Consider the following 27,492-nt stretch of genomic DNA (forward strand, 5'->3'; position numbering starts at 1 on the left):
GATGTCAATAAAGACTGAAATGGTTTTCTGAGTTGTCAAAAGTCCAGCAAGTTAGACTTGAACTTAGCAGAAAAGGAGCTCCTCTCCCCCTAGGAGAGGCTGGGAGAGATGGGGTTGTGCAGTCTGGAGAAGAGAAGGCTCCCAGGAGACCTCATTGTGGCCTTCCAGTATCTGAAAGGAGCTACAAGAAAGCTGGGGAGGGACTTTTTAGGGTGTTAGGAAGTTATTGGACTGGGGGAAATGGAGCAAAACTAGAAATGGGTAGATTCAGTTGGATGTTAGAAAGAAATTCTTCCCCATGAGGGTGGTGAGACACTGGCACAGGTTGCCCAGGGAGGTGGTGGAAGCCTCATCCCTGGAGGTTTTTGCAGCCAGGCTGGATGTGGCTGTGAGCAACCTGCTGTAGTGTGAGGTGTCCCTGCCCATGGCAGGGGGGTTGGAACTGGCTGATCCTTGAGGTCCCTTCCAACCCTGACAATTCTATGATTCTATGATCAAACAAGATCAAACAAGACAGAAGCACAAGGAGTCCATAGTGTATGGTCCTGTCTTGTAACTACACTGAAATTAGGTGAGGAAATCTTGTTGAGAGCGGCTTCAGAAAAGTAAAGGCAGCATCTAAATCTGTCAGCCCTGTGGCTGAACTGAGAGAGGCATAAGGATGCTGAGGGGACTTGAGCATCTCCCCTGTGAAGAGAGACTGAGAGCCCTGGGGCTGTTTAGTCTGGAGAAGAGAAGGCTGAGAGGGGATCTGATCAATGTCTATCAATAGCTGAGGGGTGGGGGTCAAGTGGAGGGGGCCAGGCTCTTTTGGGTGGTGCACAGTAGTAAGACAAGGAAGAAGAGGTTCAAGCTTGACCATAGAAGATTTCAGCTCAACATGAGGAGAAACTTCTTTCCAGTGGGGTGACAGAGCCCTGGAGCAGGCTGCCCAGGGGGGTTGTGGAGTCTCCTTCTCTGGAGCCTTTCCAACCCCACCTGGATGCATTCCTGTGCAGACTACCCTGGGTGCTCCTGCTCTGGCAGGGGGGTTGGACTGGATGATCTCTGGAGGTCCCTTCCAACCTCTGCTATACTGTGAGATTGTGAGACTGTGGTATTAGTAAGAGATGCCTGAACCCTAAGAGATTGTTTGCCAGGGGAATCACAGTTTCCCCCCTGCTCAGATGCTTTACATCACAGAGGTAAAACAACTCCCATAGTACCTGCCAGGGACACGGGAGGAGAGAGGAGTGGGAGACTGTGAGGTGCCATCCTTTGCATATCACAGAATAAATCAGAGCTGAAACCTTTCTTTTGAGTGGTTTGGAACAGTCATGGCCCTCCAAGACAGAAGATTGGGTCCAAAGCTAAATCATTCCTTTATCTGGTGGTGATGAACTGCAGGTGGTTTCTGCTAACATAATGCATATTTGGGACTCAATTATTTATTTATTTTTTTTTGGGATACAGAATAGCTCTCACAGTCATAAGAAAGACAAAGAATTGTTTTCTCATTATGACAGATCACATCTTTCTGTCTGGATTTTTTGGATGTTTTTTTTTTTTTCCCCCTGCTTTCTTTTGATAATTATAAACCTGCCTGCCACTCTTTGACAGATGAGCTGAATCCGACCAAACACTGGTGAAGGCCTGGGGCAACAGCATTAAAACTGAGTCTTGTCTATCAGAACAGCTCTGAAAAGAGATGTTTCTACCAGTGCATGCTTGTCTCTGCCCTTGCCAGTAAACCAGGACCATCAAATCCTCTTAGGCAGTTTTATTCTGCATTCTGTGAGAGAAAGATTGATTGAGTGATTTCTTCCTTCTTGCTTCTTGGCTGTGTTAGCTACAGAACCCTGTAGTCTTCACACATCTTTACTTTTTCCCTCTCTGTCTCTTTTGCATCAGTGTAAATCAGGAATAACTCAGTGGAGAAGCCAAGGCAGTATAAAGCTGTTGAGACAAAGCTGGGGCTGTTGTTTCTATTCCATGCCTGGCTGAGAGCAGACTCCTAGCACCATGTTGCCTGAATGCTGCTTGTAATCTCCTTCTCTGGAAAGAGGATCTTCTTAGAGGTCTCCTTTTGGTTCCCTCAGTCTCCAGAGAAAGGGACCTAAAGGCCAACAGAGAGACTGAGAGGTGCAATTAATTGAAACAGGATAATACCTGTGTGGTTTGGGGTGTGAGAGCTGCATGCCATGGCTCTGCCCTGATGGCTGAGATGAGCTGGCAGCAAGCTCCAGGAAGGAGCTAATGCTTCACCTGGAGGGAGGAAAATCATGGAATCATAGAATAGTCTGGATTGGAAGGGACCTCCAAAGATCATTCAGGTCTTTCCCCTTGTGGTGCAGCTGGAGCTGATTGGATTGGTCTGGGTGATAATGCTCCTTAGCACACAGAAAACAGCAACAAGAGCTGCTGGGAGCTCTCTGGATCCTTTTTGTGTTGCAAACTGCTGCGATTTGCATGTCCATTGCAACAGCAGGAAAGGTGAAACATCAGACTGCTCCCTGCTGCCAGTTCTCGCCTGCAGCAATTGACTTCCTTCCATGACAAGTCCAGTGCCATCCTAGGATGTATTAGAAGGGCTGTGAGAAGGTCGAGAGAGGTTCTCCTCCCCCTGTACTCTGTCCTGGTGAGGCCACATCTGGAATATTGTGTCCAGTTCTGGGCCCCTCAGTTCAAGAACACCTCAGGGAACTGCTTGAGAGACTCCAGCACAGAGCCACAAAAATGAAGAAGGGAGTGGAACATCTTCCTGATGAGGAGAGCCTGAGGGAGCTGAGGGCTCTGTAGCTTGGAGAGGTGGAGACTAAGGGCTGACCTCATTGCTGTTGATAAAGCTGTGCAGGGGGAGTGCCCAGAGGCTGGAGCCAGGCTCTGCTGGGTGATGCCCAATGCCAGCACAAGGGGCACTGGTGGAAGTTGAGGCATAGGAGGAAAAAAATTCCACTCTGAGGGTGACAGAGCCATGGAACAGGCTGCCCAGGGGGGCTGTGGAATCTCCCTCTTTGGAGATATTCCAAACCCACATGGATGCATTCCTTTGTGACCTGCAGGGAGGTTGGACTGGATTAACTTCCAAGGTCCTTTCTAACCCTTAACATTCTGTGATTCTGTGATTCAGCTTCCTAGCAAGTCCTTTTCTTCTAGGGAAGAGGCATGAGAGAAGAAGAAAAGTGAGGGAAGACAATACAAGGACAAAACCTTTCAGAAGCAAAATACTGTGCAGGCTGTGGGTTGGGAGGAAGGAGGAAAGAAATGGAACACACAAGGCAAAGCATACACTTGAAGCAGTGGCAGCTGTCATGCTGACTTTCAGCACTGCTTGTTATCTCTGGGATGAAATGGTGAGTGGGAAGATGTGCTGAAGTGTCCAGGCTGTTAAGTTGGGAAGGAAAGTCTCAGAGATGCAGGGTAGGCATGTGGCTATGGTTGGTTGCATTGCTGACTCCTTTACCTCCCCAGATCCCAAATCTGGAGTGTGTCCAGCAGATCCAGGGAGGTTCTCCTCCCCCCTTCTACTCTGCCCTACTGAGACTTCACCTGGTATATTGCATCCAGTTCTGTGCTGCCTAGTTCCAGAAGGACAGGGATCTGCTCAAAAGAGTCCAATGGAAAGCTACCAGGATGCTGAAGGGACTGCAGCACTGCCTGGTGAGGAGAGGCTGAGAGCCCTGGGGCTGTTCAGTCTGGAGAGGAGAAGACTGAGAAGGAATTTAATCAATGTCTATCAATATCTGAGGGCTGGATGTCAAGAGGGAGGGGACAGGCTCTGCTCAGTTGTGCCCTGGGATAGGACAAGGGGCAATGGATGGAAACTCCAGCACAGGAGGTTCCACCTCAACATGAGGAGGAACTTCTTCACTGGGAGGGTCTCAGAGCCCTGGAGCAGGCTGCCCAGAGAGGTTGTGGAGTCTCCTTCTCTGGAGCCTTTGCAGCCCCATCTGGATGTGTTCCTGTGTGACCTGTGCTGGATTCTCTGGTCCTGCTCTGGCAGGGGGGTTGGACTCGAAGATCTCCGGAGGTCCCTTCCAACCCCTAACATCCTGTGAGCCTCTGATGATAAGACTGAGCATGGCAGAATGAACCCTTTCCTTGCCTGCTTGAGAGAAACTCCAGGACAACCCTTCCAATATAACCAAGGTCAGACTTTGGCCAGAGCTGTTGGAGGCATTAGGAGACTGCTGGAATTCTCCCAAAGGGTGCTGGCTCACTGCATTTAGCACCATACCAAGGTGCATCCCCTTGCTTAACATGGGTATGGATCCTGTTGTGACTTTGGTGTGCAAGGAGGGTTTCCAGCTATTCAGTTTCTTTTTTTAAAAGTGCTTGTGTTATTTTGGAGCATTCTGCCCTGTTTTCATGCTGATGTTGCAGTTTTTGTCAATTCCAACCCAGCTTCCAAAACATTTTAGGCCAAACTTTCCTGATGATTTTAATTTGTTGATTTTGTCTAAGGACAGAAGGAATCTGCATCCTTAAATCATTTAACTTCTCCAAAAAAACCCCAAACAAAACAACAAACCAAAACTTTTGAAGACATTAACTGAAAATCATAGAATCACAGAATGCTCTGGGTTGGAAGGGACCTCCACAGCTCATCCAGTCCATCCCCTCTGCACTCAGCAGGGACATCCTCATCTAGATCAAGTTGCTCAGAGCCCTCTTGAGCCTCGCCTTGAATATCTCCAGGGATGGAGCCTCAACCACCTTCCTGGGCAACCTGTTCCAGGGTTCCACCACCTGTTTCAAGTGAATCTTGTTTTGAGCAGCTGAGCTTTCAGCAGTGGCTGTGAAGTAATTTTTTTTTTTTTTTTTTTTTGTTTGGAACCTGCTTGCCTGGCACATCAGCATGGAAAACAGCAAGGGGCATAAGCAGGCAGATGATGCAGACAGTGAGGAACATTGTGTGGTGTGGTACGGATAGGAGCAGCTCTGCTGTGAGCACAGGCTGAGGGAGCTGGGGGTCTGCAGCCTGGAGAAGACTCCAAGGGGGACCTTAGAGCTGCCTGCCAGGACCTGAAGAGATCCTGCAGGAAGGCTGCAGAGGGTCTTCTCCTCAGGGGGTCTAGAGACAGGCCAAGGGGGAATGGTTTGGAGCTGAGGAAGAAGTTCTTCAGTGTGAGGGTGGTGAGACTCTGGCACAGGCTGCCCAGGGAGGCTGTGGCTGCCTCCTGCCTGGGGGTGTTGAAGGCCAGGCTGGATGAGACCTTGAGCAGCTGAGTGTAGTTGAGAGGTGTCCCTGGGCATGGTGGGGAGGTTGGAGTAGATGTGGGTTGAGCACAGGGACCATAAGACAAAAGAATGTCTCCCCTGCAGACCTTCACTTTTTTGTTTTTTCCTGAACACAAACATGGTCATCACTCAGTCCTGTTAACAGAAGGACCTCTGTTTCCACACAAGTGTTGCAGAGCTGGCTGCATCCTCCAGGGAGCTGCAGACACTGGGCAGTGTGGAGCACCACTATTATTTACGTGAAGGTGCTTCCTGTTAGCATGGTGTCCTCCACTCCCTGGCCTCCTGTTTTGTTTGCTGCATGTGGCTAATCACCCCATAAACAGGAAGGATACTTAAAAGATTCATCTAAATAAAGCCTGGTGTGTATCATTCCCTGCCAGGTTAATGAGGAAGGAGCTGGCCTAAAGGGGAAGATTCTCATATGCAAGGCAACAGCTCTTATGAAAGGAAAAATCTCTTTGTGTGTGTGACCTCTACAGGGACTAAAACCACTCCAGCAGTAAAACTGAACAAAGGGAAAGCCTACACCTGGCTGTTGCTTCTGTTTTCTCACAAGCTAAACCACACACATCCATTCAGTCCCCAAGAGACCTCAGGTGAAGGCAGAGGAGCTACAAAGGGATTAGTTTGCAATACATTTGCAATTAAGTGCTGTACCACTCTTGCTCCCTTTCCAGCTGGTTTTAAGTCTTCTCTCCTATGGGGACAGGCTGAGAGAGTTGGGGTTGTTCAGTCTGGAGAAGAGAAGGCTCTCAGGAGACCTCAAGCTGTGCAGGGGAGGTTTAGGCTGGATGCTAGGAAGAAATTCTTCCCAGAAAGAGAGATTGGCCATTGGAATGGGCTGCCCAGGGAGCTGGTGGAGTCACCATCCTTGGAGGTGATTCAAAGAAGACTGGATGAGGCACTTAGAGCCATAGGTTAGTTGATTGGTGGTGTTGGGTGATAGGTTGGACTTGGTGATCTTGAAGGTCTTTTTCAGCTGGGTTAATTCTGTGATTATTGTGGCCTTCCAGTATCTGAAGGGGGCTCCAAGAAAGCTGGGGAGGGACTTTTGAGGGTGTCAGGGAGTGATAGGACAGGGGGGAATGGAGCAAAACTAGAAATGGGAAGATTCGGATTGGATGCTAGGAAGAAATTCTTCCCCATGAGGGCGGTGAGAGACTGGCAGAGGTTGCCCAGGGAGGTGGTGGAAGCCTCATCCCTGGAGGATTTTGCAGCCAGGCTGGATGTGGCTGTGAGCAACCTGCTGTAGTGTGAGGTGTCCCTGCCCATGGCAGGGGGTTGGAACTGGATGAGCCTTGAGGTCCCTTCCAACCCTGACAATTCTGTGATTCTCTTGACTTCATACCTCCAGGATGCCCAAAGCCTGCAGGGTGGTCAGGCAATGAGCACATCACAAGCAAATGCTATAAGATATTTAATTTAAGGTGGACAGCCAAGCTGTTGAAAATGTTATATCAATTGTCAACTTTTTGTCCCTCTTCCAAAAACTTCCAGAGTCTCTGGGTCTTGGCATTCCATCCTACTTTCTAAGACAGAAATTGTTCAAATAAGCAGTGTTGTTTCACTTGAGCTCTCAGATGGGGCTTTATTTCATCCAGATGTTGTTTCTCAGCCCCCTGTCTTCCTTCAGAGCAACACTTTGTGGAATACCTAATCTTCAAGTCACTTTGACTTTTAATTCACCACTGTATGTTTTCAGTGACTGTGTTTGACATAAGCCACTGGCCAGTTTCACAACTGTGGTGTCTCCACCTTTGGCAAACTCTTTGCTTATTTCTTCCATCTTCTCTTAATGCAATTGCTGGAACCACCTACAATCCATTAATATACAACAAATTTTCAAGGAAAAAAAAAAAAAGACCTAAACCAAACAACAAAACATATCTGTGTGGATTAGTGCAGTTGGGAAGACTGAATAACTTCTGCTTCATAAGAAATCAACTCTGCTGTAGACATGTAACTGTGGCCTTCAAAAAGGGTAAAGATTTTTCCCAAATACTGGGAGCTGAATCCAGGTTTTGCAATATTTACCCACTTTGCTTTTATTCTCTTTTACTTTCAGTTTTTGACACATTCTGGGGACTTTGTGCATTGAATTTGTTGTCACTGCCAGCTACAAATGCATCTCTGCACAGTATGTTAAGCGATGAAATGCTTTTTGTGTGTATAAATGATATTGTTCAAAGAATGGCTCAGGCTGGAAGGGAGCTCAGAGCTCATCTCCTCCAACCTCCCCACCATGCCCAGGGACACCTCTCAACTACACTCAGCTGCTCAAGGTCTCAGCCAGCCTGGCCTTCAGCACCCCCAGGCAGGAGGCAGCCACAGCCTCCCTGGGCAGCCTGTGCCAGAGTCTCACCACCCTCCTCCTCAACAACTTCCTCAGCTCCACTCTAACCCTGCTCTGCCTCAGCTCCAAACCATTCCCCCTTGGGCTGTCTCTAGACCCCCTGAGGAGAAGTCCCTCTGCAGCCTTCCTGCAGGATCCCTTCAGGTCCTGGCAGGCAGCTTTAAGGTCCCTCCAGAGTCTTCTCTTCTCCAGGCTGCACACCCCCAGCTCCCTCAGCCTGGCCTCACAGCAGAGCTGCTCTAGCCCTTGGGTCATCTGGATTCACTCCAGCAGCTCTGTGTCCTTCTTCTGCTGGGGACACCAGAACTGGAGGCAGGATTGGAGGTGAAGTCTCAGCAGAGCAGAGTCCAGGGGCAGAATCCCCTCTCCTGCCCTGCTGCCCACACTCCTCTGGCTGCAGCCCAGCACACAGCTGCCTGCTGGGCTGCAGGAGCACAACAATCCTGACAACTCTCCATATTCTCTGTGCTGCATTTACTGGAAGAAACACTTCTCTTTCTCTTAGTTATTTTATGTGTGGAGGGCTGTGGTATCTCATGTGCTTCCCTGTCTTGGAGTCCTGGAAGGAATAATTGATTTGTATAAAATGAAAATACCATCAGGATCTGTGCTTTTAAGATAGAAGTGTGTCCCAGGGGGCTCCTGGGGCAGAGCATTAAATCTTCTCCCTTCATCCCAGGGGTTTGTCTTCAGTGTGTGCTGGGATCTGAAGTCTCCATTGATAGGTGACTGCAGCTGCCTGCAAGAAGTCTCAACTCTGTGGAGTTTTATGGCCTGCATCTGGCTCACAGCTCATACCTTAAACATCCTCCAGGGAGCTGCTAGTCTCATTTTTGTTCTTAACACACCACAACAACATGAAAATTAAAATCCAGAATGCAAACCCTTTTCCCAAACCAAGTGAAGCTGAAGGAAATAAACTCCTCTTGCAAACACAGCAGGGGAAAGAAACATGGAGATAAAAGCAGCCATCACTAATAAAAGTGAGCAGCTCCTAGCATCACCAGGAATTGTCCTTTTTAAACTGGTTAGCAAGCATGGAACACTTGAAAATGTTCTTTCAAATGACCCCAGCAGAGGCTGGGCTACTGCAGTGGGCAGGATGTTCTAGCAGGTGGGTCCCAGTACCTTCTGCTCACATCTATTTTCCATACCAAGGCAAAGCAAAGAACTACTTTCAATGTTTCTGGTGTCTGAAGGTGAGCTTTGAAAAGAAAATTCCACACTGGTCTAATGGCAGTGATGCAGGGACACACACAGAGTCCAGAGCAGAAATGCTGCTGGGGTGCTCACAAACAGAACTTGTTACCTGCATGAAGGGCTGGAGCTTGGGGGCTTTGGCCACCAGTTCCTGTTTGTAAGGAGGCTATTTGGCAGCAGTGTCCTCACACACCCCCAGGGCTGCTGGGCAATGCGAGGGGAGGTGATTTTCCCTGCCCCAGGATGAGCCCTTTCACCCACCTCCTTGCACAGGAGATGTCACAGGAGGAGGGAAGAAGCAAACCTGAGTGTGGACAGAGATGTTTGTGCCAGAAGCTAGTCCACCCTCTCCCAAAAGCAGCTGGCACCCCAGGCACCCTGCCTTGCTCTCAGCAGCTGCCAGCTGGCACAAGTGACAGAAGCAGGACTGCTGTCCCTGGAGCTAGAACCAGTTTGGGGCTGCCAGGGGCCAGCTGAGGGTCAATGTGTTTGAACAGAGAGCAGCAGCCTCTCCTACTACCCCAGGTCAGGCCAAGTTTGATCTGACTGCTTTCCTGGTGCAGAAGAGCAGTGATGATCTCCTTACACACAGAGGGAACTGCAGCCTGGTGACTCACACTCCCCAGCTCTTTGTTGCAGCACTGGGGGCTGTGTTTCTCTGTTTTTAGGATGCATGTGGAGACTGCAGGCCAGAGGCTATTTCTAGGTCATTTTTACCTAGAAGATTATTGAGGTTTCCTGCTAAACCACTGAGAACAGTGAAAAGTTGCAGTGCTTTTTATTAAACTTGCCTCAGTCAGCACCCAGCAAAATCAGAAAGTAAGTCAGCTTGGATCTGAGTGCCCCAAAGGAACCAAAATGCTTCAAAACCAAACAGTTAAACAAAAGGCAACTTATAAATCTCTTGAGAAGTCCCAGAGACCTTCCAGTCTGTCTGCTGACACCTTCTGCTTGTCTCTGACCCTTCTAAATCAACAGCATTTATCTAAAGTACCTAAAGCTGGCAGTTTGCATTTAAGAAAGGTTGCTTGAGTTGTCAGCCTGCAGACCTCTCCTTCCCACTGGCCCTTTCCTTGCTGATGTGTTGCAGCAATGCAGTGGCCAGCAGCACTTAGAGAAAGAGATGCAAAAAGGGCCTTGATGCATTTAAAATGTACTCACATACAAAATGTAGGTTGTATGAGGGGAAAAAAAAAAGAAAATAGAGGGGAAGGTTGTAACAAGAGCCTGTGTGTTCCACAGCATCACAGTTTATCAGAGGTTGGAAGGGACCTCCAGATATCATCAGGTCCAACCCCCCTGCCAGAGCAGGAGCACCCAGGGGAGTCCACACAGGAATGCATCCAGGTGGGTTTGGAAAAGCTCCAGAGAAGGAGACTCCACAACCTCTCTGGGAAGCCTACTCCAGGGCTCTGTCACCCTCACTGGAAAGAAGTTTCTCCTCATGTTGAGCTGAAATCTTCTATGGTCAAGTTTGAACCTGTTGTTCCTTGTCTTATTAGTGTACATTACTGAAAAGAGCCTGGCCCCCTCCACTTGACCCCCACCCCTCAGCTATTGATAGGCATTGATCAGATCCCCTCTCAGCCTTCTCTTCTCCAGACTAAACAGCCCCAGGGCTCTCAGTCTCTCTTCTAACTCTTGCTGAGAGCACTCCGTGGTACAACAGCAACAAAGGGCCGTGCTTTGCTTACAGGCACTTGCAAGGGGGTTGTATAACTCTGGAAGAGTTTCAAATACCTGAAGAGGGCCTCCAAGAAGGATGGAGAGACACTATTTGCAAAGGCCTGTAGGGATACGATGAGGGGCAATGGCTTCAAACTGGAGCAATGCCTTCAAAGTGGAGAAGAGCAGATTTAGGATGGATGTTAGGAACAAGTTCTGCACCATGAGGGTGGTGGAACACTGGAACAGGTTGCCCAGGGAGGTGGTTGGGGCCCCATCCCTGGAGTATTCAAGGTGAGGCTGGAGAGGGCTCTGGGCAGCCTGATCTGGTTGAGGATGTCCCTGCTGATTGCAGAGGGGTTGGACTGGATGAGCTTTGGAGATCCCTTCCAATCCAAACCATTCCATGATTCTACCTGGCTACAGTTCTGTTCATCAGTGCAGTCAAAGGTGCATCAGACTTGCAAGCACCAATAAACCCCTTTCTGTAAGTAGGTGATGCTTTTGCATCTCTGAAACCTTACAGACTTAGGTTCCAGTCCTGTGTGCTTCCACACAGGGTTTTCCTTACCCATCTGCTTTAAGTGAAGCATCCTCATGAGGTTCAACAAGACCAAGTGCAAGTCCTGCATCTGGGTCGAGGCAATCCCAATCACAAATCCAGGCTGGGCAGGGACTGGCTGGAGAGCAGCCCTGAAGAAAAGGCCTTGGGGGTGCTGGAGGATGAGAAGCTCAACAGGAGCTGTCAATGTTCACTTGCAGCCCAGAGAGCCAAGCAGAGCCTGGGCTGCAGCAAGAGAAGTGTGGCCAGCAGGGCCAGGGAGGGGATTCTCCCCCTCTGCTCCACTCTGCTCAGACCACACCTGGAGCTCTGTGTCCAGTTCTGGAGCCTCTCTTACAGGAAAGATCTGGAGGTGCTGGAAGGTGTCCAGAGAAGGGCCATGAGGATGAGCAGAGGACTGGAGCTGCTCTGCTCTGGAGACAGACTGAGATAGCTGGGGTTGTGCAGTCTGGAGAGGAGAAGGCTCCGAGGAGACCTTCTTGTGGCCTTCCAGGATCTGAAGGGGGCTACAAGAAAGCTGGGGAGGGACTTTTTAGGGTGTCAGGGAGTGATAGGACCTGGGGGGAATGGAGCAAAGCTGGAAGTGGGGAGATTCAGATTGGATGTTAGGAAGAAATTCCTCGCCATGAGGGTGGTGAGACACTGGCACAGGTTGCCCAGGGAGGTGGTTGAGGTCCCATCCCTGGAGGTGTTTAAGGCCAGGCTGGATGAGGCTCTGGCCAGCCTGATCTAGTGTGAGGTGTCCCTGCCCATGGCAGTGAAGTTGGAACTGGATGATCCTTGTGGTCCCTTCCAATCCTGACTGATTCTATGATTCTATGATCCTGTCAGGCTGTGCTGCCACCCAACAAGATCTGGGCAGGCTGGGAGCTGAGGAACATTGTGAAGTTCAAGAAGGACAAGTAGAGAGTCCTGCATCAGGGGGGAATAACAGCATGCACCAGGACAGACTGGGGGTTGTCCTGCTAGAAAGCAGCTCCATGGGGAAAGACCTTGGAGTCCTAGAGGACAGGATGTGTTCCTGTGAGACTTGTGCTGGATTCTATGGTCCTGCTCTGGCAGGGGGGCTGGACTCAGTGATCTTCAGAGCTCCTTTCCAACCCCTAACATCCTGTGAGCCTGTGATGTTCTTCTGTTTGAAATTGTATTTCTGCCAATGGTAGATGGTAGCAGAGCTGATGCTCTTCTCTTCTCCTCTCCCGGACTGCCAGAATAGCTTTTCATCTGTAAAATCCTTAAATCTATATGTCAGGAACCTAAACCAGGTGTTGATATTTAGACTAAATTCAGTTCTGAGCTGCCTTTGCTTAGAAGCAACCTGTTTTACAGGCATGTTTTCTTTATTCATTTAATGAACTACACTCTTCAACACAAATATTCCTTAAGAAACTAGAAAAAGGCCAAATCCATTTTTTTTAATACCTTTATCTTACTGCTGTTACTGTAAAAGGAACAAAGGAATAAATATCACTTTAAATAAAAATGGTTCCTGAAGCAAGATTCAGGCCTGTAAGTTGAGTTCAGCTTTGGAAGACTATGCTGGAGGTGCATGGAAAAGCTTGGCAGGAGGTATTTTAAAGGCACTTAAAATGGAAATATATCTTGCATTGAACAACTAAATGTGCAGCCCATGGCATGAGGCTTATTAAAACACAGCTGAGCTTCTGCTGACAGAAGTGGAAGGCAGCTTACCTTGTGCTCCTCTCCCCAAGGGTGCTTGTGGGAGGCCCAGCTCATGAATCTTGCTGCTGGATACTGCTGAATCCTGCCCTGTGCCTGGTGATGGTGAGAGCAGTTCCTTGGACAGCTTGGAAGCTCCTGACCCTTGGTTTGCAAAAGGCATTTTTATAAACAGCAGCATTGACATGGTTTAGTAGTTTTGAGGTCTTGGATGACAGACAGGTTGGACTTTGATGATCCTTGAGGTCTTTTCCAACCTTATTGATTCTGTGATTCTGTGATTTTGGACTCCACAAGCGATCCCTGCTTCAGTGTAGAAATGTATTCCTTAATTGATTCTTCTCTTAAGGAGCTCCATTCCAAATCAGCAAATCTCATCCTCTGGTCCTGGTTAAGGCATCAGCCAAGGGAGTCAGGCTTTGACAGTCAGGCTTATGCAAACACCAGCACCCCCACAGGCTCTGCTTTGTTTTGTTCTAAGGCAAGTGAGGGTCACCCAAAGCTTGACAGTGGTAGTTCAGAACCTTCGTTCTGACACTGACTTTGCTTTAAATAGATGGAGCCCAGCAGATCTGTGACTTAGTTGCCTGAAGGGTTTGTAGTTTAGTAGTTGGATTCCTGGAGCCAGTGTGAGCTTGAGCTTTTGTGGTACCCAGCCTGCACTGCAGAGCAAAGCAGCTGGGAGCTTTGCTTGGTAGGGAATCTGCCCTGAGATAGTAGTCTGGGTGGTACAGATCCAGGTCAGTGCCCATCTGGGTTAGCAAGTGTCAGGCTTTAAAGCAATTAGAGAAGTCAAGTTGTGAGATGCTGCATTTGACTGGGGAGTCCTTAAACAAGCATGGCTGGGGGAGCTGGGGGAAGGCAGAGGGGATGGGGTGAAGCCCCTCCTGGCTGCACCACAGATCCTGTGCCCAGAGGAGGGCTGCAGAGTGCCCAAGCAGCCTGCAGGCTCTCACTGCCCTCTCAGCTCTGCAGAGGTTTTGTGAGCATGGCTTCAAGACCATGCTGGGTATGTAAACCACACTGTGCAGCCTTCAGCCCTGGGCTCAGCCTGCAGAGGAAAGCGTGGGGGTTTCCTGTTAACAGAAAGCTGTGCTAGCAGTCTCTGTGCCAGGCTGTGGTGAGGAGAGAGTGTGTGAAAATGGCCAGTGCCAGCTGGCTCCCCTGCCCTTGGGACCACTTTAAAACATGCAGTAACTGAGAGTATGAAAAGTTGTATCAGCATAGTTTAGAGTTCCCCCAGCTAGGGCTACTTCTGGGAATCACAGGTGGTCCCCAGGAGGCTCTAATGCAGAGGAGGCAGCAACCAGCTCCCTTGTATCATTTCTATGATTGTTTTTTTCCCGGGAGATGCAGAGAGCCATGGATGGTGAGGCAGTTCCCACTGCAAAAGCTACTCTGGTAGAGGACCAGGTTCCTGCTTGCAGTTCCCCTGTCAGCTCTGAACAGCCACAGAGTGCAGGTTGGACTGACTTTGGTTTTAGCTGTACTTCCAAGTCACCTCAAGATGTTCTTTCAATAGATATGTCTGTAGGTGTAAATATGCAAGAGGTATAATGTAGGTATTATGTATAACATGCATGTAAGAGGTATTCTTTAATTACAGTGCTTATTTTCATAGACACAGAATCACACAATTGTCAGGGTTGGGAGGGACCTCAAGGAGCAGCCAGTTCCAACCCCCCTGCCATGGGCAGGGACACCTCACACTAGATCAGGCTGGCCAGAGCCTCATCTAGCCTGGCTGCAAAAACCTCCAGGGATGGGGCCCCAACCACCTCCCTGGGCAACCTGTTCCAGTGCCTCACCACCCTCATGGGGAAGAACTTTTTTCTCATGTCTAATCTAAATCTCCCCTCCTCTAGCTTGGATCCATTCCCCCCAGTCCTATCACTCCCTGACACCCTAAAAAGTCCCTCCCCAGCTTTCTTGTAGCCCCCTTGAGATACTGGAAGGCCACAAGGAGGTCTCCTTGGAGCCTTCTCCTCTCCAGCCTGAACAACCCCAACTCTCTCAGCCTGTCTCCATAGGAGAGGAGCTCCAACCTCCTCCTCATCTTTGTGGCCCTAATATGTTACTTCCCCTGCCAATCTCCCTGAGGAATCAGTTGTAGGCTTCCACACTGTGTCATGACACAGCAAACTGCTGAGAAGGCTGTGGTCGGCAGTGGTTTTACAATCAGGTTCTTGTTCAATAGTAGATTTTTGGTGTTGATGGCACTGGGCTCTGCAGTGCCTTGACAGAACCACGTTGTGCTGGTTGCTTGCTAGATCACTGACCTTGCTGTTTGTCCCACACCTCTGCATGAAGTTTTCCTGCAGTACTCAATCCAAAGCAAAAGTTGTAACAGGGCACTGAGCCTTCTGTTCTTTCCTCTTCTCTCTCTCACTCCAGCTGCACTGCACTTTATTTAACTCACTGTAACTGCTTCTCTCTTAATTGACCATTTGTAATCCACTGGAACCATAACAATGACCTGTGCCTTAAAATGAGGGCAATGGAGTATCCCACAGCCAGCCCACCTTGAAAGCCCTGACATTGCCACCACCCCTCTGGATTAGAGGAGATGTGGTTTATATTAGTGACCTGAAGAAGGTTCACGCCCTCTGGGAGAAGGCTGTTCCCTGGAATGGCAGTGTGATTAATGGTTTATTTACAGCACTGACATCAAGGCTGTCAGGACTCTTCATCAGTCTTTGATGTAAAACACACTTAGAGGCCCTAGGTCATTCTTATCTGCTCAGAGAAATCAGAAATAAGGAGCAGTTCGGCGTGGTCACAATTCTGGTCCTCATGTTTTCCACAATGGCAACAACAGAAGAAAAGCACAAGGTCACTTCTACTTCCCTGGCCTTACTGTTGGGACAGGGTGACCACAGAGAGATTCTGCCTTCTGGTTTTGGCTGAGGGCAAAGGCAACAAGGCAGCACTAGTGACAGGGGATGTGGTGAGGACATACAGATGCCTGCATCAGAGCCCCAGGATGCCAGGAGCGGGGGATGAGTGCTTCAGTTTGTCACAAACCAGGAGGGATTTTTCATGGCTTGGTGAAGCTGAGCTTAGACAGATACATTTAGTGGTTACTGTGCAGTCCCCAGCACCATCATGTGTGGATATTTCTGATAGTTAATGGTTCATAGGATCACAGGGTGTTAGGGGTTGGAAGGGACCTCCAAAGATCATCCAGTCCAACCCCCCTGCCAGAGCACCACCAGAGAATCCAGCACAGGTCACACAGGAACACATCCAGATGGGTTTTGAAAGTCTCCAGAGAAGGAGACTCCACAACCTCTCTGGGCAGCCTGTTCCAGTGCTCTGTGACCCTCACAGTGAAGAAGTTCCTCCTCATGTTGAGGTGGAACTTCCTGTGCCTAAGTTTATATCCACTATCCTTAAATTTCATTTTAGAAAAAGGCTTCTGCTCCTGAAAGTCTTCCTCCATTTTCTTGCTGAGTTGGCTAAGCAGAGCCTGACTTTCCTCAGCCCTGTGTGCTGGTAAATCCCACGCAGCCTACACTGCTCTCATCAGCTGGCTGATCAGTGAGATAAGGCTGAGGCAGCAGAGCCCTTTCCCTCAGCCCACTGCTGGGAAGAGGCTTGCTGACACCCAGCACGTCTGTGTGGGCAGCCACCTCTGCCCTTGCCCTGTCCAGCTCCTGTGGTGCAGCACTCTTGCAGGAGAGCTTTCGAGTCAGGGGTGTTATGCACCACTGTGCCGCTGTGGTGTCTTGGTTCTGCATTGCCTTCACAGGAGACTGAGATGCCTGAGAAGCTCTCCTGGGCCCAGCTGCAATATGAGCTGGATAAAAACCAGTTACCGAATCTGAGCCAGATTGGAGGGAAAAGAATGCTGGAGGGGAAAGAGAAACTATGCTGGAGAGCCCCAGCTTCCCCAGAACTTCCCTCTGCTAAGAGCTCTGGCACTTGTGCTGTTGGCATGTTCCCACTCACTTGGCTTGCTGTGGGCTCCTTGCTATTTCCTGGTGCCTGAGCAGCACAGCCCCCCGAGACAGCTCTGCTGCACACCATGGCCTGGCAGCTGTGCTCTGGCTTACTGAGTCAAGGGCTGCAGATAGCCATCTGTGACTTGCAGGAATATGGATGGGATCTATGCCTCTGATCAAACCCTTGATCTGAGCAGGGCTCTGGTTTGTTCAAAACCCTGTTAACAGGCTTGCTTGGCAGAGCTGGCTTCCCAGAGCCTCTTTTGCTGGGGCCAGCTCCCTCCTTGGCTTCTCCTAGAGTACTGTATGGAAATTATTGTATGCAGCGAGGCCCACCCAATGCAAATGATTTTTATGAGAGCTAACCAGTCCTTAAACTTAAGAGAGCAGCATGTACATGCAATGAGACCCAGAGATTTCTTGACAGCAGGTGTTACTCATGGGGTGCAAAACGTCCCAGGATGTAGTAGGCACAAACCAACCAAATAAAGTACTGAAGGGAAAAAAAAACCCCAAACCAGACACAGATTAAAGTTTGTGCACAATAAAATCAGAGCTAAAGAAACCTGCAGTTTTTTTGTCCCAGCTTTAATTCTCTGGCAGGTCCTTAGACATTGCTTCTAGATCCCATGTGAAGATCCTGGGCTCTGGGCAACCTGATCTAGTTGAGGACTAGCTGACTGCAAGAGGGGGTAGGACTGGATGACCTTTGGAGGTCCCTTCCAGCCCAGACCATTCTATGATTCTCTGGTCCTTAACTACCATTAGGCAGTTAAGGACCCTAATTAACAGTTTAGTTGATTTTACTTCCTGAAACTGCAAATTGCAAATGCTTCACACGTTCATTATTTGACATTTCTTCTCAGTTTCTTAGGGGAACCATTCCCAGCTGTGGAGCATTTGCAAATATTTCATTCCCAACATTTGACCTTTTTCTGTTGACAACTTTAAAATAGATTTTTCTTTCCTGGATGGATGTCCCTTAATTAGTCAAAAACCTTGTATGGTGAAGATGATATATGAGTGTAAAAACTTAGCTGCCCAGCTCTGGTTAAGCAGGTCAAATAAGCAATCCTCAAACACTTCCAAGAGAACACTGCTAAGGAGTCTGTACACACACCAGAGCCAAAAAAAAAAAAAAAAAAAAAAAGCCCTTTGGATGCAAATTCTTCAGATACAATTAAAAAAAAAATGAAAATTTTGCAAGGAGATGCAACATTCCTTTCCTGATTTACCCTAAAATTCGATTAGCACAGCTCTGTGTACAGAAAACAAACCAGAAAGCTTGGACAAGACAGGAGGAAAAAAAAAAAAAAACAAACAAACTACACTACACAGAAACAAGTCTTTGTTGATGGCTTTCCTTGATTCTCTTTCTCTGTATTTCATGGAGGATTTGAGGTAACAAAAGTTTCTGTGGCTTGTGAGTCACAACCCAAACTCTCTGTGCTCAATCCATGCCATACATACATGTTGCTATTTGCCACCTCCCAGAGAAAGCTGAATCATTTTCTCATTTTATAATATTTTCCCCAGACCACTCCCTTTGTAAAATCTTTTTAAGGGCTTGTAGATGTTTTGTGGTCAAGGTCCTGGCCCCCTTGCAGGATGCTAGTCCCGAAATCTGCTTCAGTAACTCGGAGCAAAGTTCAGTCACCCTCAGAAGCCCACACTCCTTTCCTTCCTTGAGTTCCTTTTGGGAACTCAAAAGGCTGAACTATGAAATGCTGCAGGGTTTGTTGCTGGTGATGAGCAGCTGCAGTGTAGAAATCAGCAAGGGAAACCTGGATTTTCTGGTGCTCATTTTGGAAAACACCCAGACCTGCATCCTGGTCCTCTCCCACTGCTCCTGTCTCGCTCTTGCTACCTGAGGGTCATCCCCTGAACACCTGCATCTCTTGGTTCCCTCCATGGCAACCTCCTCCCTTCACTTTCTACTGCCTTCCAGGCTGCCTAGCTGCTAGAATGAACATCTGCAGCACAAGCTGCTCAGGGGCTGTCTCCCACAGTGTGTCATTTGAAGTGCTCTGGGTGAGGAGGCACTGAGTTTAGGGAGCATTCAGGCACCAACAACCCAGCTAGCAGCAGGGGAACTCTGTCCTTCAAGTGCAGGGACAGCACAGCCAAAGCTGCTCTGGGCTGCTGATGGTCAGATTTGGCTAAGGAGTTCCCCTTTATTTGTCAGACTCCTTCCAGCCTGCAGTGCCCAGGTGGAAAGCAGAGCCTCTCCTCCCCTCACCAGGAGAGCACAGGGTTCCTCTTTGGGAGGGGGATGTGATGTACTTGCAGGTGACCAGCAACCAAAGGGTTAAATGAGGCTTTGCCACAAGCTCTGTTTCTGGTACAACTCAATAAATCATTAGCAGCCCAAACAAATCTGCTTCCCAGATACCCTCCTTGAGGAAAAGACAGCACCACCAGCTCCCTGCATGACACGCAGGAGGACCTGGGGCCAGGTCCCTAGCAGCCCTGTCTACAGAAGGGGTGCAGAGGCTTTACCCAGCTGCCAGCACAAAGCAGGAACAGGGCACTGTAGCCCCTTTTACCCTTCAGCACAGGTTAATGGGATGGGCCACAGTTTGCTTCTAAACCCTGATTTCTGTTGCAGAAGTTGCAGCTTGAGCAAACCACTTTGCCTGCACTCCCCCTTAAGGAGCAGCATCTCCGGTTTCTATTCTCTCTGTCCTATCCAGAGCCCAATTTTGCTTCTGGAGCCCGACATAACCTGCTTTGCATGGCACAGGGTTATGCTGGGGGATCCATTGCAGGGATCCATTGCATTTAGCAGTTCCTCAAGTGCCAGATGTTTCCAGTTTGACACCAGCAGAGGTACTCAGTCTTTTGGAGCTATTTTGAATGACAGCTGCAGTCAATCTCCTTCCAAAGCTGTCTGGCTGACTAATAACCCTTTGCTTAAGGGTGAATGTTTTCATAACTAGCCCCAGCAATGGCTCATCATTGTTTTTCCCCCAGTTCCTCATCTATGAAGCATTTAATTAATGATTATTGAAAATCTACCCCCAGATTAATTCATTGATGTTCTTTAAAAGCTTCTTCACCCAGCTGGGAAGTTAATGGTTAATAGCCAAGCCTTGACAAATGCCCTGGTTCAGTTTTGCAAGCAACTATTGCAACCTTTTAATTCTGTAGGTGTTTTGGTTATCAAATGCCTGTGGGTTTGGATGAGATGTTTGAAACACAGCTAAACTAAAAGCCAAGTAGATACAGAACAGTGACAGACTGAAAAGCAGAGCAGCCACAATACTCCAGGCACAATATCCCCTAAGAATCATAACAGACTTCTCTTGGAGAGCTTAAGTGTGAAGTGGGTACAGTCCTGCTCCAGCAGTTACAGACAAAACTCCTATTGACTTAGCTGGGAACAGCATCAAAGGCAAGCAATGACATCTGATAAGGAAGCAAATCGAACCTTCTTGCACTGGGAGAAAGAAGAAATAGCAACATAGAGCATTGTTGTGCCTGAAGTTTTGTTTGACAGGATCTGAGTGTGAGGCATCCAGTCCTGTTCCCTGCTCACAGAAAGCAACAGTGCTGGCACTGGAGTTTTTTGCCACACTTTGGAGCTGTTTCTCCTCCACACTTAGGTAAATTAGTGTCCTGTTTACACACCCCACTGCAGAAGTGGCTTTCTATAAGGCTGGGTTGTAGTGTAGTCAGGATACAGGAACAGGGTTCTAGTATGGGATGATGATCACAGGCTCACAGGATGTTAGGGTTGGAAAGGACCTCCAAAGATCATCCAGTCCAACCCCTGCCAGAGCAGGACCTGAGAATCCAGCACAGGTCACACAGGAATGCATCCAGATGGGGATGGAAAGTCTCCAGAGAAGGAGACTCCACAACCTCTCTGGGCAGCCTGTTCCAGTGCTCTGTGACCCTTCCAGGGAAGAAGTTCCTCCTCATGTTGAGGTGGAACCTCCTGTGCTGTTGTTTCTATCCATTGCCCCTTGTCCTTTCACAAGGTGACGTTGCTCCCCCTTGACTTGCTGAGATGTTGCCTGCTCCAGGACTGGATCAAGAGGTGCAAGCTGACTTTCAGCTCCTCAGTGTGGTGCTGGGTGCTTCTGTGGGTGAGTTGTGTGCCTTTTGAGATGCTCAGCCCTAGCAAATTGTGTTACTGAGGGCAGAAAGGCAGCACCATCAGCTGTGCTGGGCAGCAGGTGAACAGATAAGGCAATGGTTGCTTGTTCTGTCTTGGACAAACTGCATAGAATCAGGAGGATGGAGGAACTCTCACAGCTTGAGCAGGGGCTGGGATGTGTATGGGAAGCACAAATCCATGAACGTAATCCCCAAAGACACTGCACAGCTGCCTCCCCAACTCAGAAAGCCACAGGTCTCCCTCCATCCTTGTGCTCTTCAGGCATGCAGGGCTCCTGTGCTTTCCCAGTAGTGCCCAGATCACAGGTTCAGGGCTTTGGCTGGACTTGGATCCAGGACTAGATGTTCCTCTCCTGAAATTCCTTAGGGTATGAGGCATGTTGATCCTCACAGTGTACATGTGACAGCCATGGACATGAGAGCCCCTCTCTCTTTTCAAGGAGGATGAAGGATGGAGAAGCAAGTGGCCTGTACTTTCTGCTCCTGCTCTCCTTTGCGTTAGGACAATTGGATCTATCTCTTCTCTGTTTGAGGGTGCCCAATCCCATTGTTCTTGTCCACTGAGCAGAGCCCTGGAAGCTGCTACACCAAGGCAGTGTGCTGCCGAGCTCCAGGCTCGCTCTGCAGCAGGTACCCCTCTCACCATGCAGGTGGGTGAGCATCAAAGTGAGCATGGCTCTGACAAGAGTGTGTGTGCAGGAGGGCTTTTGTGGTGGTGTAACAGCCCAGGTATGTCCTGGGCAGCATGAGGGCAGAGCTGCTGAGCAAGCCTGGCCATCCTGCACACAGCCACCTTCAGGACACTGAATTCACAGAATCACACAGAAGCAGGTTGGAAGACACCTCCAAGATCATCAAGTCCAACTGATCACCCAAACCTATCTAATCAACCAGACCCTGGCACTAAGTGCCTCATCCAGGCTTTTCTTAAAAACCTCCAGGGAAGCTGACCCCACCACCTCCCATTCCAATGGGCAACCTCTCTTTCTGGGAAGAACTTCTAAGATCAAGCCTAAACTTCTCCCTGCACAGCTTGAGAATGTGTCCTCTTGAGACTGTGTCCTCTTGTTCTGTTGCTGGTGGAATTGGCTGCCCAGGGAAGTGGTGGGGTCACCATCCCTGGAAGTGCTCAAAAACAGATTGGATGTGGCACTTGGAGCTGTGGGTTAGTTGTCAGGAGGTCTTAGGTATTAGGTAATAGGTTGGACTTGATGATCTCTGAGGTCTTTTCCAATCTGGTTGATTCTGTGATTCTGTGCTTGCCTGGGAGAAGAGACCAACTTCCACCTGGCTACATCCTCCCTTCAGGTAGTTGTAGAGAGCCTCCTCTTCTGCAGGCTGAACACCCCCAGCTCCCTCAGCCTCTCCTCACAGGGCTGTGCTCCAGACCCCTCCCCAGTCTTGGTGCCCTTATAATTCCCAGCCTTGCCCTCTGTCTTCTCAGACTTTGGCTCTGGTGTCACAGGATTTAATTTAAAATCAATGTTGCTGGCTTAAATGCCAATATTACCCAGGGGAAGTGGGCTTTGCTGGCAAAGGGTGAAGTGCAAAGTACAGCTGAAGGAACAACTTTTCAGCCTAAGAGGTTAGCAAGGCCTGAGTCAGCACAGGCACGGCACAGTAATGAAGACCACTGCCTGTTTACTTCAGTGTGAGTAATGTCAATCATCTGTTCTTCATTAGATGGTCAGGTCCTTCATAATAGGAAATTTCCTGAAGTTCTGTTTGGAAATCCCATCCATCTCTCAGGAATTTACCTGCTGGCTCTTCACCTTGTGTGGCAACAGCAATGGCTTTGGCACCAGCGTGGCTGGTAATGAGGCTGGTCCAGCTGGAGGTGCTGGACACTCAGGAAAGCCCAGAGGTGAATCAGAGATGGGAATGAATTGCTTTTAAATTTAGCTCACCCATCTCCAGGCCATGTGTGAGATAAAATCATGCCTGAGATATTCATGGTGTTCCTGGTTGGGCTACACTTAAAGAAAAAAAAAAAAAAGAACCTCTTAGCCTCATGCAAATGAGGTCCTGGTCTTTGACATGGAAACAATTACTGCTTGAATGTGGTCTCTTTGTCACTGTCATCCTGAATTGGCCTTGCCTCTGAGCAACCTAATGCATGTCGGAAAGATTAATGGATTAAACACGGCCAGGGATAAGCCTATTACACCAAAGCCCTTTAAAATCAATCCATAGCTTGTAAAGGGAGAGATCACCTGAAAGACAGGCCTCAGGGAGTATCTGCAGGATGCCATCTCCAGCCCTACTCCATGGCTGCTGGAGCAGGCACACCCAGCCTGGGGACGCCTAAGTGTCGCACAGGGCACAGCCAAAGCTGGAGGCTGCGCCTGGGGTGAACCTCTTGCTGCCTTACCACCACCCCAGCCCTACCCTCTGTCCCTAGTTGTACCACTGGGAAAGCTGAGCTCTCAGATGACTCCTGGACTGTCTTTCCCTCCCTCCACTTCTCAGAGGTTTCTTTTGCAATTGGTGGTCTGAGCTCAGAGCTCCCAACAGCTGCCCCAGAGGATCTCTCCAGTGCCATCTTCCACTCCGCCTGCCCCGGGGGTCCTGACACTCCCCAGCAATTCCATGATGTCTCTTTCTGCATCTCCTCAAGAGGTTCTGTGGAATGTGTCACAAACAGTTGGCCTAGCTTGCTGAAAACCAAAACCAAAACACCATCTTGTTTATCTGCTCTCCAAATGTATTTACCACAACTGATCATTCTGAAACACAGTTTACACAGCCTTCAAACAGTTTATTCCATAATTTAAGGGTTATCTCTAGGGAGTTTCAAACATTCAGTACACTTTTTTTTTTTGTTTTAAATAGATAATTATTTCATATATTCAAAAAAAAAAAATAAATGAAGAGAGGGCCAAGAGAGCCTAACCTTCAAAGCAGGACCTCTGGTAAAGGGAAAGAAAACACTACCTGGAGTCCAGAGCTGATGCTACCTTTCTGCTGTGCTTTAGACAGAAGAGCTGCACCTGGGGGTTGCATCCACTGGCAGTGGCACAAATGGTAGCCAGTAGAGATCTCATGCCTTAGAAGGCAGCTTTGCATGTGTTCATGGTGAAGAAAAAGGGATTGCCCTAATAGAAGGCTGCTACATTGCTGTGTGCAGCTGTGGTCAGGTAGCTGAGGCTGCATGTCTTCAGCTTCATCTGTTCACCTTTCTGTGGCAGATAAGCCTTAAAAAGGGTTTTTTATAACCTTCTTGGCAAGTTTGTAGCATCCAGATTTTTACCAGTTGAACTCTTACCTTGACCTCAAGCCTACAAGACCTGCCCATATCTGAGAATCTAACAAAAATCACAGAACAAATCAGGTTGGAAAAGCCCTTTAAGATCACCAAGTCCAACCATGAACCCTACTCTACAAGGCTCACCCCTAAACCAGAGCCCCAAGCACCACATCCAAAACACCTTCAAACACATCCAGGCTTGGGGACTCCACCACCTCCCTGCTCAGCACATTCCAATCCCTGACCACTCTTGCTGGGAAAAAATTCTTCCTACTGTCCAGTCTAAACCTACCCTGCTGCAGCTTGAGACCATTTCCTGTTGTTCTATCACTAATGACCTGTGAGAAGAGACCAGCAGCAACCTCTCCACAATGTCCTTTCAGGTAGTTGTAGACAGCCAGGAGGTCTCCCCTCAGCCTCCTCTTTTCCAAACTAACCATCCCCATCTCCTTCAGTCACTCTTCATCAGATTTCTTCTCCAAATGCAATTATTGAGGAGAGTTTATCTTACTTGTGGGGAATATAATACTGGAGACATCATGAGCAAACACCACAGAGCTCCCAGGGCACAGTGCTCAACTGCCTCCCAAATTACCTGGTTGCCTTGCAATGATGTGATTTCAGCTGACTGCAAATTGTACTCATTGATCTGTAACAAGATGGCTTTGTACTAGCTGCAGCTATTTCACTGTTGGAGAGCTATGTGAAGAGATTTGCAGCTGCAAAGAAGATACAGACTGAGAGAAACCCTTTTCAGGAAAATCTCTTTGCTATCAAAGGCAAATCAAAAGAGCTCGATAAGCAGGCAAAGCAAAATGAACTGTGTGCAGCTTTGGGGCCCCCAACAAAAGAGAGACATGGATCTGCTGGAGTGGGTCCTGAGGAGGGCTACAGAGCTGCTCAGAGGGCTGGAAAACCTCTGCTGTGAAGACAGGCTGAAAGAATTGGGGCTGCTCAGCCTGGAGAAGAGAAGCCGCTGAGGAGACCTTAGAGCTGCATTTCAATATCTGAAAGGGACCTACAGGAAGGCTGGGGAGGGACTGTTTGGAAGGGCTTGGAGTAATAGGACAAAGGGCAACGGTTTGAAACTGGAGCAAGGCAGATATAGGCTGGACATCAGGAGGAATTTCTGCACAACGAGAGTGGTAAAACACTGGAAGAGGCTGCCCAGGGTTGTGGTGGAGGCCCCATTCCTGGAGCTATTCAAGATCAGACTTGATGTGGCCCTGGGCAGCCTGATTTAGTTGGAGGTGTCCCTTCTGAGTCCCTAAAATTCACAGAATCACAGATTGCACTGAGTTGGGAGGGACCCCCAAAGGTCATCTTGCCCAACCCAGTGCAATCTATGATTCTGTGAATTTTAGGATGAAACACAGAGCCTTTAGGAAAGCAGAGGGTCTTGCAGCCTTCAGAGAGCCAACAGTTAACTAAAACCACTAAATAAGCTCCTAAGGGTGTTAAAAGCTAAAGGTTTTGACCATCTCTGACGTTATATTTTCAGAGCTTGGTTTTTAGAAGTGCTCTCCTTTTCTTGTCCCTTGAAGGCATGTTAGATGACAAAACCCTCACACTGAAAAAAAAACCCAAAGGAAAATGTTTCCATTTTCCAATCTGCAACTATTTAAACAAATAATATGAAAATGCCTATTACAAGAAAGGAGAGAACCTTGCTCTTTTTGGACAGTGTTTACATAGCACAGATTTAACTGAGGAGCTAGAATCTGATCGATGGTCCAAAAACCTCTCACCATATGTCCCTTCTGCCTATTCCTGAAGACTGGATAAATATATAATGCTTTCTGGAAATGAGAGAAGATTTTTTTTTTGTTGGTCAGAGCTATGTGCATAAACCATGGCACTTTGTGAAGAAAAAGAGATTTTTATCTCCATGGATATTCTCAGTTTTAAAAGCACTCCCTCTTTCAATTTAGTTAGAGACATAGAGGATTCACTTCATCCACAGCTGTCTTCAGGCTCTTAAGGCAAACCAGGGGCTTCCCTCTTGCCTGAGAAAATTTTTCTTCTTCCTTTTCCATCAGTTTTTATTTTTTTTCAGGATAGGCTTCATGATGTAAATCCTATTGATAATTTCAGTATGTAAAAAAAAAACCTGACAACAACAACCCAAATCAACAATAAAAGTTTCATGTCTTACTGCAAGGGATTAGACACTGGCAGGAGCACACAGGGACTCTGTAGGGTATAAGGTCCTTTGTTAGGTATTTTTAAATCCATTCTCACTCCCTCTCCATTTGAAATGCCCACTGGAATGTGGGGAGCATTTGAAAATCCCTGCTTGTGCCTTGAAGGTATGTTGAATCTCTGCTGTGAAGAATGACCAGCATGCTTTAAAATCTAAGTGACCATCAACATTTCCAGATGTGCAAGGAGGAGGACTCCAGTTCCCTCTCAAAACTCCTTTTCAGCACACAGCCAGCCAGCAAATGCTGTTCACAACATATGGAAAAGGCACCAAGAGTCTGACCTTCTGCTGGAAGAGACCTTTACTTGAGATTTGTCCAGTGTGTATCTTACATAGAAACCAACGCTAAGTATACAAAGCAAAACCACATTTTTGGCTTTACTGAAACAAATTGCAGCCCCTGGACACTCTGAAAGAATGCAGGCTGCAGAGAAAGAAAAAAAAAGAAAAAAGAAAAATGAAAAAAGAAAAAAGAAAAAAGAAAAAAGAAAAAGAAAAAGGAAAAAAAAAGAAAAAGAAAAAGAAAAAGAAAAAGAAAAAGAAAAAGAAAAAGAAAAAGAAAAAGAAAAAGAAAAAGAAAAAGAAAAAGAAAAAGAAAAAGGAAAAGAAAAAAGAAGAGGAAAAATAAAAAGAAAAAGAGAAAGAAGGGGAAGAAAAAAATAAAGGGAAGAAAAAGAAAGGGAAAAAAGAAAGAAAAAAGAAAGGAAAAAAGAATGGGGGAAAAAAAGGAAGGGGGAAATAAAAGAAAGGGAGGGGAATATAAGAAGGGGGGGAAGGAAAGGGAAATAAAAGAAGGAAGAAAAAAAGTAAAGAAAAAAAGGGGAAAAAAGGGCTAAAAAAGAAGGGGGAAAATAAAAGAAAGGAGGAAATAAAAGGGGGAAAAAAGGAAATGAAAGAAAGAGGAAATAAAAGGGGGGAAAAAGGAAAGGGAAATAAAAGAAAGGGAAAAAAGGAAAGGGAAAAAAAGAAAACGAAAAAATAAAAGAAAAAAAGAAAGGGAAAAAAAGGGGAAAAAGAAAGAGGAAAAAAGAAAGAGAAAAAAGAAAGGGAAAAAAGGGGAAAAAAGAAAGGGAAAAAAGAAAGGGAAAAAAGGGGGAAAAAAGAATGGGAAAAAAGGGGAAAAAAAGAAAGGGAAAAAAGGGGAAAAAAAGAAAGGGGGAGAATAAAAGAAAGGGGGGGAGGGGAATAAAAGAAAGGGGAAAAAATAAATAAAGGAAAAAAAAACAAGAAAAAAAAATATATAAATGTAACCGAAGTCCAAGAAATCCAACGTGCTTCCAGCCAAACCCTCCC

This window comes from Indicator indicator, chromosome 8, assembly GCF_027791375.1.
Source record: "Indicator indicator isolate 239-I01 chromosome 8, UM_Iind_1.1, whole genome shotgun sequence".
Taxonomy (NCBI): domain Eukaryota; kingdom Metazoa; phylum Chordata; class Aves; order Piciformes; family Indicatoridae; genus Indicator; species Indicator indicator.